Below are 17,371 nucleotides of genomic sequence, written 5' to 3' on the forward strand. Positions count from 1 at the left end.
GAGGCAAGCAAACTATGAAGAATATGGAAGTATTCTGAAAGATATCAGAGTTGGACCACTCACAGAAGCTGGCACGAAAGCATTACAGAGTCGGTTGCTACATAATTTATTTCCAAAGGAAGAAATAGTTGCGGAGAAGATATACAAGAACATTGCAGAAAAGAAAAGTGTCATCTGCTTAATGCCAACTCTACGTGAATGCTCAATATTCAATGAGGAGCTTTTGAAATTGGAAAAGGAAGAGATTAAGAAATTGGAAGCAGTGGACAAAATTCAGCATGAAAGAATTACCATTACATTAACAGGCAAACTGAAAAATAAATTGGATTCACTAGAGAAGAACATTTCAAAAACTGCTGGATTAGAAAAAAATCTATATGTTTGCATGAACTGTAGAGTATTTTTAAGGAGAAATTTGGATGTTGAAAAAGGTTTAGTAAATGGAGCTATGGGAAGAGTTGTGGGTTTTATTAATTATCAGAAAAAAAGATGGAATTGAATGTTTAATAATAAAATTTGATCAGATAGAAGAAGTTATAGACATTTGTCGTTGTACAGTTCGTTTCATGCTTGTGAAAGACTTATATGTACGTAGGAAACAGTTTCCGTTTTCTCTAGCATATGCTGTAACTATTCACAAGTCTCAAGGATTGACTGTAGATTGTGCATTTGTAAACATTGGTTCAACTGTGTTCAAAGAAGGTATGGCTTATGTAGCTTTGTCACGAGTGAAAACATTATCTGGTTTATTTATGATAGACTTTGATGACTCAAAAGTTAGTGCTGATGCAAACTGTGTAAAGGAGTATAATAGATTAAGAAGAACCTATGCTCCTCATTTAGGTCAGTATCCTGTGTTGGAGAAACGTGTAGTTTCTCGAAAAAGGAGAATTGAGAATATCTGTAATGAGGACGTAGAGAGGAGAAAAAAAAAGAGGAGTGATGTAATTGCAAGCAAAAAGAAAAAGGAAAATGTTGAAGAGGTTGTAGGTTGTCATTTTGAAAATAGCTCTGGTGTCAACTGCTACGCTAATGTAGTGCTGAATGTTGCATTTTATCTGGAAAGTTTGCAAGAGCAGATAATAGTAAATCAGAGAAAAAGATTCTGTTCTGAGTTGAGTCTCCTTTTTCAAAAGCTGAGTAATGATAAAACTCAAATAGAAAGTGCTACTGAAATTAGAAAACTTTTAGATGTATGTTCAGGACGAACACAGTTTTCTCAAAATGTACAGCAAGATGCACAGGAATTCTTGATGTATTTTCTTCAGGTACTGGAAGAAGAAGGGGTACACATTGAAAATATGTTTGGTGTCTCTTATAAATGGGAACATAGTTGTGAAAACTGTTTCAATACATGTGGCTCTAATGTTGATTCTGAAAGGTTTATTTATTTAACATTGCTAGACAGTAAAACAGTCACTTTTGCTAAATTAGTTAAAGATGCTAATCATAGCATGGAATGCGGTGAGTGTAAATCTGACATGTTTTCAACGTTAATTTTAAAGGAATACGGACAGTATGTAATTTTAATGATGCAACGATGTAGAGCTGATGGTTCAAAATTGGATACTTTAATAAAGAAGTTTATAGGACAGCAATTTTCAATTTCAGGAAAAACTTTTGTAACAGTTGCAATAATTTTCCATGAAGGACCTACTGTAACTTCTGGACATTACACAGTTTATCTTAAATGTGAAAAAGGCTGGACACTGTGTAATGATTCCCAATTGATTTTCAAGCAACGTTTGCCTTTTGATTTAGCAAATTCCTATCTAATCTTTCTGAAACCTAAATTTTAGAGAGAATTGGCAAGATCTGTACAAAACAATTTTACCATTTTATTGGATTACCATTGGAATTTTCAAATAAAAAGATTTTTCAAATTACCATTTGGCCTAAAGGAAAGGTAACCAATTGTATTGTGGACTTATTTAATTCCCAATGAATCTTTCAGAAACCAAAAATTTGGAGAGAATCGGTAACATCTGTACAATTTAAATTTTGGAATTTTATAGGATTACCATTGGAAATTTAATCAAAAAAGATTTTTAAAATTACCATTTGGCCATAAGGAAAGGTAACCAATTGTATTGTGGACTTATTTAATTACTAATTAATCTTTCGGAAACCAAAATTTTAGAGAGAATCGGTAACATCTGTACAATTTAAATTTTGGAATTTTATTAGATTACCATTGGAAATTTAATCAAAAAAGAATTTTAAAATTACCATTTGGCCTAAAGGAAATGTAACCAGATGTATTGTGGAGTTATTTGAGATATATTATTTTTGTGATTATGCTTCTGAAACAAAATTGTCAGACGGTATTTTAAAAAAATAGTTATTGTTATTAGATGATATTTTTTTTGAATATTTTGCATTTCTATAATGTTATGTTTTAGTGAGAAGAGATTCTGGGCTTTTTTAACCCCTTCGCTGCTAGGCCTTTTCCCCTCCTGTGCTAAGCCCTTTTTGGGCTATTTGAGGTAGTGCGCGCTTAGGCCCCTGTAACTTTTTGACCACATTAGGTATCCACGCCAAATTTGCGTCCTTTTCTTCCAACATCTTGGGGATTCTAAAGGTACCCAGGGTTTGTGGATTCTCCTAGAGGGTTCCCAGAAATTAGTCAAAATACAGCAATTTTTTATTTTTTTTGTGAAAAATGTGAAAAACGGGCTGCAAATGAAAGCTTCTGGGTTTTTCTCTGCAAATGGTATCAAAAAAGGGTTTGTGGGGCTGAAATCACAATTTCTCCAGCTTTTAGGGAATGACAGACTTTTGTTAGAAAACCAACATTTTTTACACAGTTTTGGCATTTTTCTGGGACATACCCTATTTTTGCTATTTTTTGTGCTTTCAACCTCCTTCCAGTTAACGGTAGAAAAGGGTAACAAAACAATAATGGATCCTGGAAAGCTATACATTTTTGAAAAGTAGACAAAATTCTGAATTCAGCAAGGGGTCATTTGCGTAGATCCATCAAGGTTTCTTTATAGAAATTTACAGGCAAATATAGGAAAAATTAAAAATTTGTTGAAAAAAGCAGCCTCTTGAGTCAACGTTTTTACCTGTAACTTCTTCGAATTATGACATCTCTTTGAAAGCAATGTACCGTTACATCCGGTAGACCTTCCTGGTTGTGGGGACATATAGGACTTGTAGGTTCATCAAGAGCCCAACGAACCCAGAGTAGAAAAATGAGCAGCATTTTGTAATGTTTTTTTTTTTTGGTCCGGGTATATAGCAATTATTGTGGGAAAATGTATACTTGGAAAAATCGGTATGAAAGTCACCTATGTATTTCTGAAATGGGAACAAATTACAGAGTTCAGAAACAGTGCATATTTGCACATTTTCGAAATTGGGAATACTCATATTTGCATGACAATTATTGGTCATTTTTCAAAATGACTTTTTTTTTACACAATGTCTTTCATTTGGAAGGGAGAAATGCATCAAAAATCAATAGGTAATAACAGTTGCTTTACAAATTTGAACTACCCTAAGTCTCCCGAGAAAAATGGTACCTCACTTGTGTGGGTAGGCATAGTGCCCACGACAGGAAGTGGCTCAAAACCTAAGGTGAACACACCACATTTTCACACTGAAAATTTACACTTTTTTTGCAAAGAGTCTAGCTGTAGTTTTTGAACCCTAGCCCTGCCGGCACCTAGGGAAACCTAGCAAACCTATACATTTTTGAAAACTAGACACCCAGGGGAATCCAGGATGGGGTGACTTGACTGCCTCCCACCATGGTCTGTTACCCAGAATCCCTTGCAAACGTAAAAAATTGACAAAAAAAACACATTTTCCCCACATTTCTGTGATGGAAAGTTCTGGAATCTGTGTGGATCCACAAATTTCCACCCACCCCGCGTTCCCCAAAGTCCTACGAGAAAAATGGTACCTCACTTGTGCGGGTCGGCCTAGTGCCCGCGGCAGGAAACGGCGCAAAACGCAACGTGGTTTTGCAGTGAAAAATGACCCTTTTTTTGGCAAAGTGACTAGCTGTAGATTTTGTACCCTAGCCCTGCCGGCACCTAGGGAAACCTAGCAAACCTATACATTTCTGAAAACTAGACACCCAGGGGAATCCAGGATGGGGTGACTTGACTGCCTCCCACCATGGTCTGTTACCCAGAATCCCTTGCAAACGTAAAAAATTGACAAAAAAAACACATTTTCCCCACATTTCTGTGATGGAAAGTTCTGGAATCTGCGTGGATCCACAAATTTCCACCCACCCCGCGTTCCCCAAAATCCTACGAGAAAAATGGTACCTCACTTGTGCGGGTCGGCCTAGTGCCCGCGACAGGAAACGGCGCAAAACGCAACGTGGTTTTGGAGTGAAAAATGACCCTTTTTTTGGCAAAGTGACTAGCTGTAGATTTTGTACCCTAGCCCTGCCGGCACCTAGGGAAACCTAGCAAACCTATACATTTCTGAAAACTAGACACCCAGGGGAATCCAGGATGGGGTGACTTGACTGCCTCCCACCATGGTCTGTTACCCAGAATCCCTTGCAAACGTAAAAAATTGACAAAAAAAACACATTTTCCCCACATTTCTGTGATGGAAAGTTCTGGAATCTGCGTGGATCCACAAATTTCCACCCACCCCGCGTTCCCCAAAGTCCTACGAGAAAAATGGTACCTCACTTGTGCGGGTCGGCCTAGTGCCCGCGACAGGAAACGGCGCAAAACGCAACGTGGTTTTGGAGTGAAAAATGACCCTTTTTTTGGCAAAGTGACTAGCTGTAGATTTTGTACCCTAGCCCTGCCGGCAACTAGGGAAACCTAGCAAACCTATACATTTTTGAAAACTAGACAGCCAGGGGAATCCAGGATGGGGTGACTTGACTGCCTCCCACCATGGTCTGTTACCCAGAATCCTTTGTAAACGTAAAAAATTGACAAAAAAACACATTTTCCCCACATTTCTGTGATGGAAAGTTCTGGAACCTGCGTGGATCCACAAATTTCCACCCACCCCGCGATCCCCAAAGTCCTACGAGAAAAATGGTACCTCACTTGTGCGGGTCGGCCTAGTGCCCGCGACAGGAAACGGCGCAAAACGCAACGTGGTTTTGGAGTGAAAAATGACCCTTTTTTTGGCAAAGTGACTAGCTGTAGATTTTGTACCCTAGCCCTGCCGGCACCTAGGGAAACCTAGCAAACCTATACATTTCTGAAAACTAGACACCCAGGGGAATCCAGGATGGGGTGACTTGACTGCCTCCCACCATGGTCTGTTACCCAGAATCCCTAGCAAACGTAAAAAATTGACAAAAAAAACACATTTTCCCCACATTTCTGTGATGGAAAGTTCTGGAATCTGCGTGGATCCACAAATTTCCACCCACCCCGCGTTCCCCAAAGTCCTACGAGAAAAATGGTACCTCACTTGTGCGGGTCGGCCTAGTGCCCGCGACAGGAAACGGCGCAAAACGCAACGTGGTTTTGGAGTGAAAAATGACCCTTTTTTTGGCAAAGTGACTAGCTGTAGATTTTGTACCCTAGCCCTGCCGGCACCTAGGGAAACCTAGCAAACCTATACATTTTTGAAAACTAGACACCCAGGGGAATCCAGGATGGGGTGACTTGACTGCCTCCCACCATGGTCTGTTACCCAGAATCCCTTGCAAACGTAAAAAATTGACAAAAAAAACACATTTTCCCCACATTTCTGTGATGGAAAGTTCTGGAATCTGCGTGGATCCACAAATTTCCACCCACCCCGCGTTCCCCAAAGTCCTACGAGAAAAATGGTACCTCACTTGTGCGGGTCGGCCTAGTGCCTGCGACAGGAAACGGCGCAAAACGCAACGTGGTTTTGGAGTGAAAAATGACCCTTTTTTTGGCAAAGTGACTAGCTGTAGATTTTGTACCCTAGCCCTGCCGGCACCTAGGGAAACCTAGCAAACCTATACATTTCTGAAAACTAGACACCCAGGGGAATCCAGGATGGGGTGACTTGACTGCCTCCCACCATGGTCTGTTACCCAGAATCCCTTGCAAACGTAAAAAATTGACAAAAAAAACACATTTTCCCCACATTTCTGTGATGGAAAGTTCTGGAATCTGCGTGGATCCACAAATTTCCACCCACCCCGCGTTCCCCAAAGTCCTACGAGAAAAATGGTACCTCACTTGTGCGGGTCGGCCTAGTGCCCGCGACAGGAAACGGCGCAAAACGCAACGTGGTTTTGGAGTGAAAAATGACCCTTTTTTTGGCAAAGTGACTAGCTGTAGATTTTGTACCCTAGCCCTGCCGGCAACTAGGGAAACCTAGCAAACCTATACATTTTTGAAAACTAGACAGCCAGGGGAATCCAGGATGGGGTGACTTGACTGCCTCCCACCATGGTCTGTTACCCAGAATCCTTTGTAAACGTAAAAAATTGACAAAAAAAACACATTTTCCCCACATTTCTGTGATGGAAAGTTCTGGAACCTGCGTGGATCCACAAATTTCCACCCACCCCGCGATCCCCAAAGTCCTACGAGAAAAATGGTACCTCACTTGTGCGGGTCGGCCTAGTGCCCGCGACAGGAAACGGCGCAAAACGCAACGTGGTTTTGGAGTGAAAAATGACCCTTTTTTTGGCAAAGTGACTAGCTGTAGATTTTGTACCCTAGCCCTGCCGGCACCTAGGGAAACCTAGCAAACCTATACATTTCTGAAAACTAGACACCCAGGGGAATCCAGGATGGGGTGACTTGACTGCCTCCCACCATGGTCTGTTACCCAGAATCCCTAGCAAACGTAAAAAATTGACAAAAAAAACACATTTTCCCCACATTTCTGTGATGGAAAGTTCTGGAATCTGCGTGGATCCACAAATTTCCACCCACCCCGCGTTCCCCAAAGTCCTACGAGAAAAATGGTACCTCACTTGTGCGGGTCGGCCTAGTGCCCGCGACAGGAAACGGCGCAAAACGCAACGTGGTTTTGGAGTGAAAAATGACCCTTTTTTTGGCAAAGTGACTAGCTGTAGATTTTGTACCCTAGCCCTGCCGGCACCTAGGGAAACCTAGCAAACCTATACATTTTTGAAAACTAGACACCCAGGGGAATCCAGGATGGGGTGACTTGACTGCCTCCCACCATGGTCTGTTACCCAGAATCCCTTGCAAACGTAAAAAATTGACAAAAAAAACACATTTTCCCCACATTTCTGTGATGGAAAGTTCTGGAATCTGCGTGGATCCACAAATTTCCACCCACCCCGCGTTCCCCAAAGTCCTACGAGAAAAATGGTACCTCACTTGTGCGGGTCGGACTAGTGCCCGCGACAGGAAACGGCGCAAAACGCAACGTGGTTTTGGAGTGAAAAATGACCCTTTTTTTGGCAAAGTGACTAGCTGTAGATTTTGTACCCTAGCCCTGCCGGCACCTAGGGAAACCTAGCAAACCTATACATTTCTGAAAACTAGACACCCAGGGGAATCCAGGATGGGGTGACTTGACTGCCTCCCACCATGGTCTGTTACCCAGAATCCCTTGCAAACGTAAAAAATTGACAAAAAAAACACATTTTCCCCACATTTCTGTGATGGAAAGTTCTGGAATCTGCGTGGATCCACAAATTTCCACCCACCCCGCGTTCCCCAAAGTCCTACAAGAAAAATGGTACCTCACTTGTGCGGGTTGGCCTAGTGCCCGCGACAGGAAATGGCGCAAAACGCAACGTGGTTTTGGAGTGAAAAATGACCCTTTTTTTGGCAAAGTGACTAGCTGTAGATTTTGTACCCTAGCCCTGCCGGCACCTAGGGAAACCTAGCAAACCTATACATTTTTGAAAACTAGACACCCAGGGGAATCCAGGATGGGGTGACTTGACTGCCTCCCACCATGGTCTGTTACCCAGAATCCCTCGCAAACGTAAAAAATTGACAAAAAAAACACATTTTCCCCACATTTCTGTGATGGAAAGTTCTGGAATCTGCGTGGATCCACAAATTTCTACCCACCCCGCGTTCCCCAAAGTCCTACGAGAAAAATGGTACCTCACTTGTGCGGGTCGGCCTAGTGCCCGCGACAGGAAACGGCGCAAAACGCAACGTGGTTTTGGAGTGAAAAATGACCCTTTTTTTGGCAAAGTGACTAGCTGTAGATTTTGTACCCTAGCCCTGCCGGCACCTAGGGAAACCTAGCAAACCTATACTTTTCTGAAAACTAGACACCCAGGGGAATCCAGGATGGGGTGACTTGACTGCCTCCCACCATGGTCTGTTACCCAGAATCCCTTGCAAACGTAAAAAATTGACAAAAAAAACACATTTTCCCCACATTTCTGTGATGGAAAGTTCTGGAATCTGCGTGGATCCACAAATTTCCACCCACCCCGCGTTCCCCAAAGTCCTACGAGAAAAATGGTACCTCACTTGTGCGGGTTGGCCTAGTGCCCGCGACAGGAAATGGCGCAAAACGCAACGTGGTTTTGGAGTGAAAAATGACCCTTTTTTTGGCAAAGTGACTAGCTGTAGATTTTGTACCCTAGCCCTGCCGGCACCTAGGGAAACCTAGCAAACCTATACATTTTTGAAAACTAGACACCCAGGGGAATCCAGGATGGGGTGACTTGACTGCCTCCCACCATGGTCTGTTACCCAGAATCCCTCGCAAACGTAAAAAATTGACAAAAAAAACACATTTTCCCCACATTTCTGTGATGGAAAGTTCTGGAATCTGCGTGGATCCACAAATTTCCACCCACCCCGCGTTCCCCAAAGTCCTACGAGAAAAATGGTACCTCACTTGTGCGGGTCGGCCTAGTGCCCGCGACAGGAAACGGCGCAAAACGCAACGTGGTTTTGGAGTGAAAAATGACCCTTTTTTTGGCAAAGTGACTAGCTGTAGATTTTGTACCCTAGCCCTGCCGGCACCTAGGGAAACCTAGCAAACCTATACATTTCTGAAAACTAGACACCCAGGGGAATCCAGGATGGGGTGACTTGACTGCCTCCCACCATGGTCTGTTACCCAGAATCCCTTGCAAACGTAAAAAATTGACAAAAAAAACACATTTTCCCCACATTTCTGTGATGGAAAGTTCTGGAATCTGCGTGGATCCACAAATTTCCACCCACCCCGCGTTCCCCAAAGTCCTACGAGAAAAATGGTACCTCACTTGTGCGGGTCGGCCTAGTGCCCGCGACAGGAAACGGCGCAAAACGCAACGTGGTTTTGGAGTGAAAAATGACCCTTTTTTTGGCAAAGTGACTAGCTGTAGATTTTTTACCCTAGTCCTGCCGGCACCTAGGGACCCCTAGCAAACCTATACATTTTTGAAAACTAGACACCCAGGGGAATCCAGGATGGGGTGACTTGACTGCCTCCCACCATGGTCTGTTACCCAGAATCCCTTGCAAACATAAAAAATTGACAAAAAAAACACATTTTCCCCACATTTCTGTGATGGAAAGTTCTGGAATCTGCGTGGATCCACAAATTTCCACCCACCCCGCGTTCCCCAAAGTCCTACGAGAAAAATGGTACCTCACTTGTGCGGGTCGGCCTAGTGCCCGCGACAGGAAACGGCGCAAAACGCAACGTGGTTTTGGAGTGAAAAATGACCCTTTTTTTGGCAAAGTGACTAGCTGTAGATTTTGTACCCTAGCCCTGCTGGCACCTAGGGAAACCTAGCAAACCTATACATTTCTGAAATATAGACACCCAGGGGAATCCAGGATGGGGTGACTTGACTGCCTCCCACCATGGTCTGTTACCCAGAATCCCTTGCAAACGTAAAAAATTGACAAAAAAAACACATTTTCCCCACATTTCTGTGATGGAAAGTTCTGGAATCTGCGTGGATCCACAAATTTCCACCCACCCCGCGTTCCCCAAAGTCCTACGAGAAAAATGGTACCTCACTTGTGCGGGTCGGCCTAGTGCCCGCGACAGGAAACGGCGCAAAACGCAACGTGGTTTTGGAGTGATAAATGACCCTTTTTTTGGCAAAGTGACTAGCTGTAGATTTTGTACCCTAGCCCTGCCGGCACCTAGGGAAACCTAGCAAACCTATACATTTCTGAAAACTAGACACCCAGGGGAATCCAGGATGGGGTGACTTGACTGCCTCCCACCATGGTCTGTTACCCAGAATCCCTTGCAAACGTAAAAAATTTACAAAAAAAACACATTTTCCCCACATTTCTGTGATGGAAAGTTCTGGAATCTGCGTGGATCCACAAATTTCCACCCACCCCGCGTTCCCCAAAGTCCTACGAGAAAAATGGTACCTCACTTGTGCGGGTTGGCCTAGTGCCCGCGACAGGAAATGGCGCAAAACGCAACGTGGTTTTGGAGTGAAAAATGACCCTTTTTTTGGCAAAGTGACTAGCTGTAGATTTTGTACCCTAGCCCTGCCGGCACCTAGGGAAACCTAGCAAACCTATACATTTCTGAAAACTAGACAACCGGCGGTTTCCAGGGAGGTATGGCTTGCGTGGATCCCCCAACGTTTCCTTACCCAGAATCCCCTGCAAACCTCAATTTTTGCTCAAAAAATCACTTTTTTCACACATTTTGGGGTGGGAAAGTAGTGGCATCACCGGGCTCACACAAATTTACCACCACCCAGCGTTCCCCCAGGTCTCCCGGTAAAAATGGTGCCTCACTTGTGTGGGAGGCCCAAGTACCCGCGGCAGGCAAGGGCCCCAAACGTAGTGAGGCGACCTCAAGATGGCCTATCGCCAAACCACCTGGTTTTGCAAGGGGGGTCACTTTGGTTTTTGGCCCGGTGCGCGGCGGCCATCTAGGGAAACCTACCAAACCCAGGCATTTTTGAAAACTAGACACCCGGCGGCTTCCAGGGAGGTATGGCTTGTGTGGATCCCCCAACGTTTCCTTACCCAGAATCCCCTGCAAACCTCAATTTTTGCTCAAAAAATCACTTTTTTCACACATTTTGGGGTGGGAAAGTAGTGGCATCACCGGGCTCACACAAATTTACCACCACCCAGCGTTCCCCCAGGTCTCCCGGTAAAAATGGTGCCTCACTTGTGTGGGAGGCCCAAGTACCCGCGGCAGGCAAGGGCCCCAAACGTAGTGAGGCGACCTCAAGATGGCCTATCGCCAAACCACCTGGTTTTGCAAGGGGGGTCACTTTGGTTTTTGGCCCGGTGCGCGGCGGCCATCTAGGGAAACCTACCAAACCCAGGCATTTTTTTTGTAAACTAGACACCCGGCGGCTTCCAGGGAGGTATGGCTTGCGTGGATCCCCCAACGTTTCCTTACCCAGAATCCCCTGCAAACCTCAAATTTTGCTCAAAAAATCACTTTTTTCACACATTTTGGGGTGGGAAAGTAGTGGCATCACCGGGCTCACACAAATTTACCACCACCCAGCGTTCCCCCAGGTCTCCCGGTAAAAATGGTGCCTCACTTGTGTGGGAGGCCCAAGTACCCGCGGCAGGCAAGGGCCCCAAACGTAGTGAGGCGACCTCAAGATGGCCTATCGCCAAACCACCTGGTTTTGCAAGGGGGGTCACTTTGGTTTTTGGCCCGGTGCGCGGCGGCCATCTAGGGAAACCTACCAAACCCAGGCATTTTTGTAAACTAGACACCCGGCGGCTTCCAGGGAGGTATGGCTTGCGTGGATCCCCCAACGTTTCCTTACCCAGAATCCCCTGCAAACCTCAAATTTTGCCCAAAAAATCACTTTTTTCACACATTTTGGGGTGGGAAAGTAGTGGCATCACCGGGCTCACACAAATTTACCACCACCCAGCGTTCCCCCAGGTCTCCCGGTAAAAATGGTGCCTCACTTGTGTGGGAGGCCCAAGTACCCGCGGCAGGCAAGGGCCCCAAACGTAGTGAGGCGACCTCAAGATGGCCTATCGCCAAACCACCTGGTTTTGCAAGGGGGGTCACTTTGGTTTTTGGCCCGGTGCGCGGCGGCCATCTAGGGAAACCTACCAAACCCAGGCATTTTTGTAAACTAGACACCCAGCGGCTTCCAGGGAGGTATGGCTTGCGTGGATCCCCCAACGTTTCCTTACCCAGAATCCCCTGCAAACCTCAATTTTTGCTCAAAAAATCACTTTTTTCACACATTTTGGGGTGGGAAAGTAGTGGCATCACCGGGCTCACACAAATTTACCACCACCCAGCGTTCCCCCAGGTCTCCCGGTAAAAATGGTGCCTCACTTGTGTGGGAGGCCCAAGTACCCACGGCAGGCAAGGGCCCCAAACGTAGTGAGGCGACCTCAAGATGGCCTATCGCCAAACCACCTGGTTTTGCAAGGGGGGTCACTTTGGTTTTTGGCCCGGTGCGCGGCGGCCATCTAGGGAAACCTACCAAACCCAGCCATTTTTGAAAACTAGACACCCGGCGGCTTCCAGGGAGGTATGGCTTGCGTGGATCCCCCAACGTTTCCTTACCCAGAATCCCCTGCAAACCTCAATTTTTGCTCAAAAAATCACTTTTTTCACACATTTTGGGGTGGGAAAGTAGTGGCATCACCGGGCTCACACAAATTTACCACCACCCAGCGTTCCCCCAGGTCTCCCGGTAAAAATGGTGCCTCACTTGTGTGGGAGGCCCAAGTACCCGCGGCAGGCAAGGGCCCCAAACGTAGTGAGGCGACCTCAAGATGGCCTATCGCCAAACCACCTGGTTTTGCAAGGGGAGTCACTTTGGTTTTTGGCCCGGTGCGCGGCGGCCATCTAGGGAAACCTACCAAACCCAGGCATTTTTGAAAACTAGACACCCGGCGGCTTCCAGGGAGGTATGGCTTGCGTGGATCCCCCAACGTTTCCTTACCCAGAATCCCCTGCAAACCTCAAATTTTGCCCAAAAAATCACTTTTTTCACACATTTTGGGGTGGGAAAGTAGTGGCATCACCGGGCTCACACAAATTTACCACCACCCAGCGTTCCCCCAGGTCTCCCGGTAAAAATGGTGCCTCACTTGTGTGGGAGGCCCAAGTACCCACGGCAGGCAAGGGCCCCAAACGTAGTGAGGCGACCTCAAGATGGCCTATCGCCAAACCACCTGGTTTTGCAAGGGGGGTCACTTTGGTTTTTGGCCCGGTGTGCGGCGGCCATCTAGGGAAACCTACCAAACCCAGGCATTTTTGAAAACTAGACACCCGGCGGCTTCCAGGGAGGTATGGCTTGCGTGGATCCTCCAACGTTTCCTTACCCAGAATCCCCTGCAAACCTCAATTTTTGCTCAAAAAATCACTTTTTTCACACATTTTGGGGTGGGAAAGTAGTGGCATCACCGGGCTCACACAAATTTACCACCACCCAGCGTTCCCCCAGGTCTCCCGGTAAAAATGGTGCCTCACTTGTGTGGGAGGCCCAAGTACCCGCGGCACGCAAGGGCCCCAAACGTAGTGAGGCGACCTCAAGATGGCCTATCGCCAAACCACCTGGTTTTGCAAGGGGGGTCACTTTGGTTTTTGGCCCGGTGCGCGGCGGCCATCTAGGGAAACCTACCAAACCCAGGCATTTTTGAAAACTAGACACCCGGCGGCTTCCAGGGAGGTATGGCTTGCGTGGATCCCCAACGTTTCCTTACCCAGAATCCCCTGCAAACCTCAATTTTTGCTCAAAAAATCACTTTTTTCACACATTTTGGGGTGGGAAAGTAGTGGCATCACCGGGCTCACACAAATTTACCACCACCCAGCGTTCCCCCAGGTCTCCCGGTAAAAATGGTGCCTCACTTGTGTGGGAGGCCCAAGTACCCGCGGCAGGCAAGGGCCCCAAACGTAGTGAGGCGACCTCAAGATGGCCTATCGCCAAACCACCTGGTTTTGCAAGGGGGGTCACTTTGGTTTTTGGCCCGGTGCGCGGCGGCCATCTAGGGAAACCTACCAAACCCAGGCATTTTTGAAAACTAGACACCCGGCGGCTTCCAGGGAGGTATGGCTTGCGTGGATCCCCCAACGTTTCCTTACCCAGAATCCCCTGCAAACCTCAATTTTTGCTCAAAAAATCACTTTTTTCACACATTTTGGGGTGGGAAAGAAGTGGCATCACCGGGCTCACACAAATTTACCACCACCCAGCGTTCCCCCAGGTCTCCCGGTAAAAATGGTGCCTCACTTGTGTGGGAGGCCCAAGTACCCGCGGCAGGCAAGGGCCCCAAACGTAGTGAGGCGACCTCAAGATGGCCTATCGCCAAACCACCTGGTTTTGCAAGGGGGGTCACTTTGGTTTTTGGCCCGGTACGCGGCGGCCATCTAGGGAAACCTACCAAACCCAGGCATTTTTGAAAACTAGACACCCGGCGGCTTCCAGGGAGGTATGGCTTGCGTGGATCCCCCAACGTTTCCTTACCCAGAATCCCCTGCAAACCTCAATTTTTGCCCAAAAAATCACTTTTTTCACACATTTTGGGGTGGGAAAGTAGTGGCATCACCGGGCTCACACAAATTTACCACCACCCAGCGTTCCCCCAGGTCTCCCGGTAAAAATGGTGCCTCACTTGTGTGGGAGGCCCAAGTACCCGCGGCAGGCAAGGGCCCCAAACGTAGTGAGGCGACATCAAGATGGCCTATCGCCAAACCACCTGGTTTTGCAAGGGGGGTCACTTTGGTTTTTGGCCCGGTGCGCGGCGGCCATCTAGGGAAACCTACCAAACCCAGGCATTTTTGAAAACTAGACACCCGGCGGCTTCCAGGGAGGTATGGCTTGCGTGGATCCCCCAACGTTTCCTTACCCAGAATCCCCTGCAAACCTCAATTTTTGCTCAAAAAATCACTTTTTTCACACATTTTGGGGTGGGAAAGTAGTGGCATCACCGGGCTCACACAAATTTACCACCACCCAGCGTTCCCCCAGGTCTCCCGGTAAAAATGGTGCCTCACTTGTGTGGGAGGCCCAAGTACCCGCGGCAGGCAAGGGCCCCAAACGTAGTGAGGAGACCTCAAGATGGCCTATCGCCAAACCACCTGGTTTTGCAAGGGGGGTCACTTTGGTTTTTGGCCCGGTGCGCGGCGGCCATCTAGGGAAACCTACCAAACCCAGGCATTTTTGAAAACTAGACACCCGGCGGCTTCCAGGGAGGTATGGCTTGCGTGGATCCCCCAACGTTTCCTTACCCAGAATCCCCTGCAAACCTCAAATTTTGCCCAAAAAATCACTTTTTTCACACATTTTGGGGTGGGAAAGTAGTGGCATCACCGGGCTCACACAAATTTACCACCACCCAGCGTTCCCCCAGGTCTCCCGGTAAAAATGGTGCCTCACTTGTGTGGGAGGCCCAAGTACCCGCGGCAGGCAAAGGCCCCAAAAGTAGTGAGGCGAACTCAAGATGGCCTATCGCCAAACCATCTGGTTTTGCAAGGGGGGTCACTTTGGTTTTTGGCCCGGTGCGCGGCGGCCATCTAGGGAAACCTACCAAACCCAGGCCTTTTTGAAAACTAGACACCCGGCGGCTTCCAGGGAGGTATGGCTTGCGTGGATCCCCCAACGTTTCCTTACCCAGAATCCCCTGCAAACCTCAAATTTTGCCCAAAAAATCACTTTTTTCACACATTTTGGGGTGGGAAAGTAGTGGCATCACCGGGCTCACACAAATTTACCACCACCCAGCGTTCCCCCAGGTCTCCCGGTAAAAATGGTGCCTCACTTGTGTGGGAGGCCCAAGTACCCGCGGCAGGCAAAGGCCCCAAAAGTAGTGAGGCGAACTCAAGATGGCCTATCGCCAAACCACCTGGTTTTGCAAGGGGGGTCACTTTGGTTTTTGGCCCGGTGCGCGGCGGCCATCTAGGGAAACCTACCAAACCCAGGCATTTTTGAAAACTAGACACCCGGCGGCTTCCAGGGAGGTATGGCTTGCGTGGATCCCCCAACGTTTCCTTACCCAGAATCCCCTGCAAACCTCAAATTTTGCCCAAAAAATCACTTTTTTCACACATTTTGGGGTGGGAAAGTAGTGGCATCACCGGGCTCACACAAATTTACCACCACCCAGCGTTCCCCCAGGTCTCCCGGTAAAAATGGTGCCTCACTTGTGTGGGAGGCCCAAGTACCCGCGGCAGGCAAAGGCCCCAAAAGTAGTGAGGCGAACTCAAGATGGCCTATCGCCAAACCACCTGGTTTTGCAAGGGGGGTCACTTTGGTTTTTGGCCCGGTGCCCGGCGGCCATCTAGGGAAACCTACCAAACCCAGGCATTTTTGAAAACTAGACACCCGGCGGCTTCCAGGGAGGTATGGCTTGCGTGGATCCCCCAACGTTTCCTTACCCAGAATCCCCTGCAAACCTCAATTTTTGCTCAAAAAATCACTTTTTTCACACATTTTGGGGTGGGAAAGTAGTGGCATCACCGGGCTCACACAAATTTACCACCACCCAGCGTTCCCCCAGGTCTCCCGGTAAAAATGGTGCCTCACTTGTGTGGGAGGCCCAAGTACCCGCGGCAGGCAAGGACAACAAACGTAGTGAGGCGACATTTGGGATAGGCAATGTTGATTTTGCCTCACTACGTTTGTTGTCCTTGCCTGCCGCGGGTACTTGGGCCTCCCACACAAGTGAGGCACCATTTTTACCGGGAGACCTGGGGAAACGCTGGGTGGTGGTAAATTTGTGTGAGCCCGGTGATGCCACTACTTTCCCACCCCAAAATGTGTGAAAAAAGTGATTTTTTGGGCAAAAATTGAGGTTTGCAGGGGATTCTGGGTAAGGAAACGTTGGGGGATCCACGCAAGCCATACCTCCCTGGAAGCCGCCGGGTGTCTAGTTTTCAAAAATGCCTGGGTTTGGTAGGTTTCCCTAGATGGCCGCCGCGCACCGGGCCAAAAACCAAAGTGACCCCCCTTGCAAAACCAGGTGGTTTGGCGATAGGCCATCTTGAGGTCGCCTCACTACGTTTGGGGCCCTTGCCTGCCGCGGTTACTTGGGCCTCCCACACAAGTGAGGCACCATTTTTACCGGGAGACCTGGGGGAACGCTGGGTGGTGGTAAATTTGTGTGAGCCCGGTGATGCCACTACTTTCCCACCCCAAAATGTGTGAAAAAAGTGATTTTTTGAGCAAAAATTGAGGTTTGCAGGGGATTCTGGGTAAGGAAACGTTGGGGGATCCACGCAAGCCATACCTCCCTGGAAGCCGCCGGGTGTCTAGTTTTCAAAAATGCCTGGGTTTGGTAGGTTTCCCTAGATGGCCGCCGCGCACCGGGCCAAAAACCAAAGTGACCCCCCTTGCAAAACCAGGTGGTTTGGCGATAGGCCATCTTGAGGTCGCCTCACTACGTTTGGGGCCCTTGCCTGCCGCGGGTACTTGGGCCTCCCACACAAGTGAGGCACCATTTTTACCGGGAGACCTGGGGGAACGCTGGGTGGTGGTAAATTTGTGTGAGCCCGGTGATGCCACTACTTTCCCACCCCAAAATGTGTGAAAAAAGTG

This window comes from Triturus cristatus, chromosome 5_1 (assembly GCF_964204655.1).
Source record: "Triturus cristatus chromosome 5_1, aTriCri1.1, whole genome shotgun sequence".
NCBI classification, from domain to species: domain Eukaryota; kingdom Metazoa; phylum Chordata; class Amphibia; order Caudata; family Salamandridae; genus Triturus; species Triturus cristatus.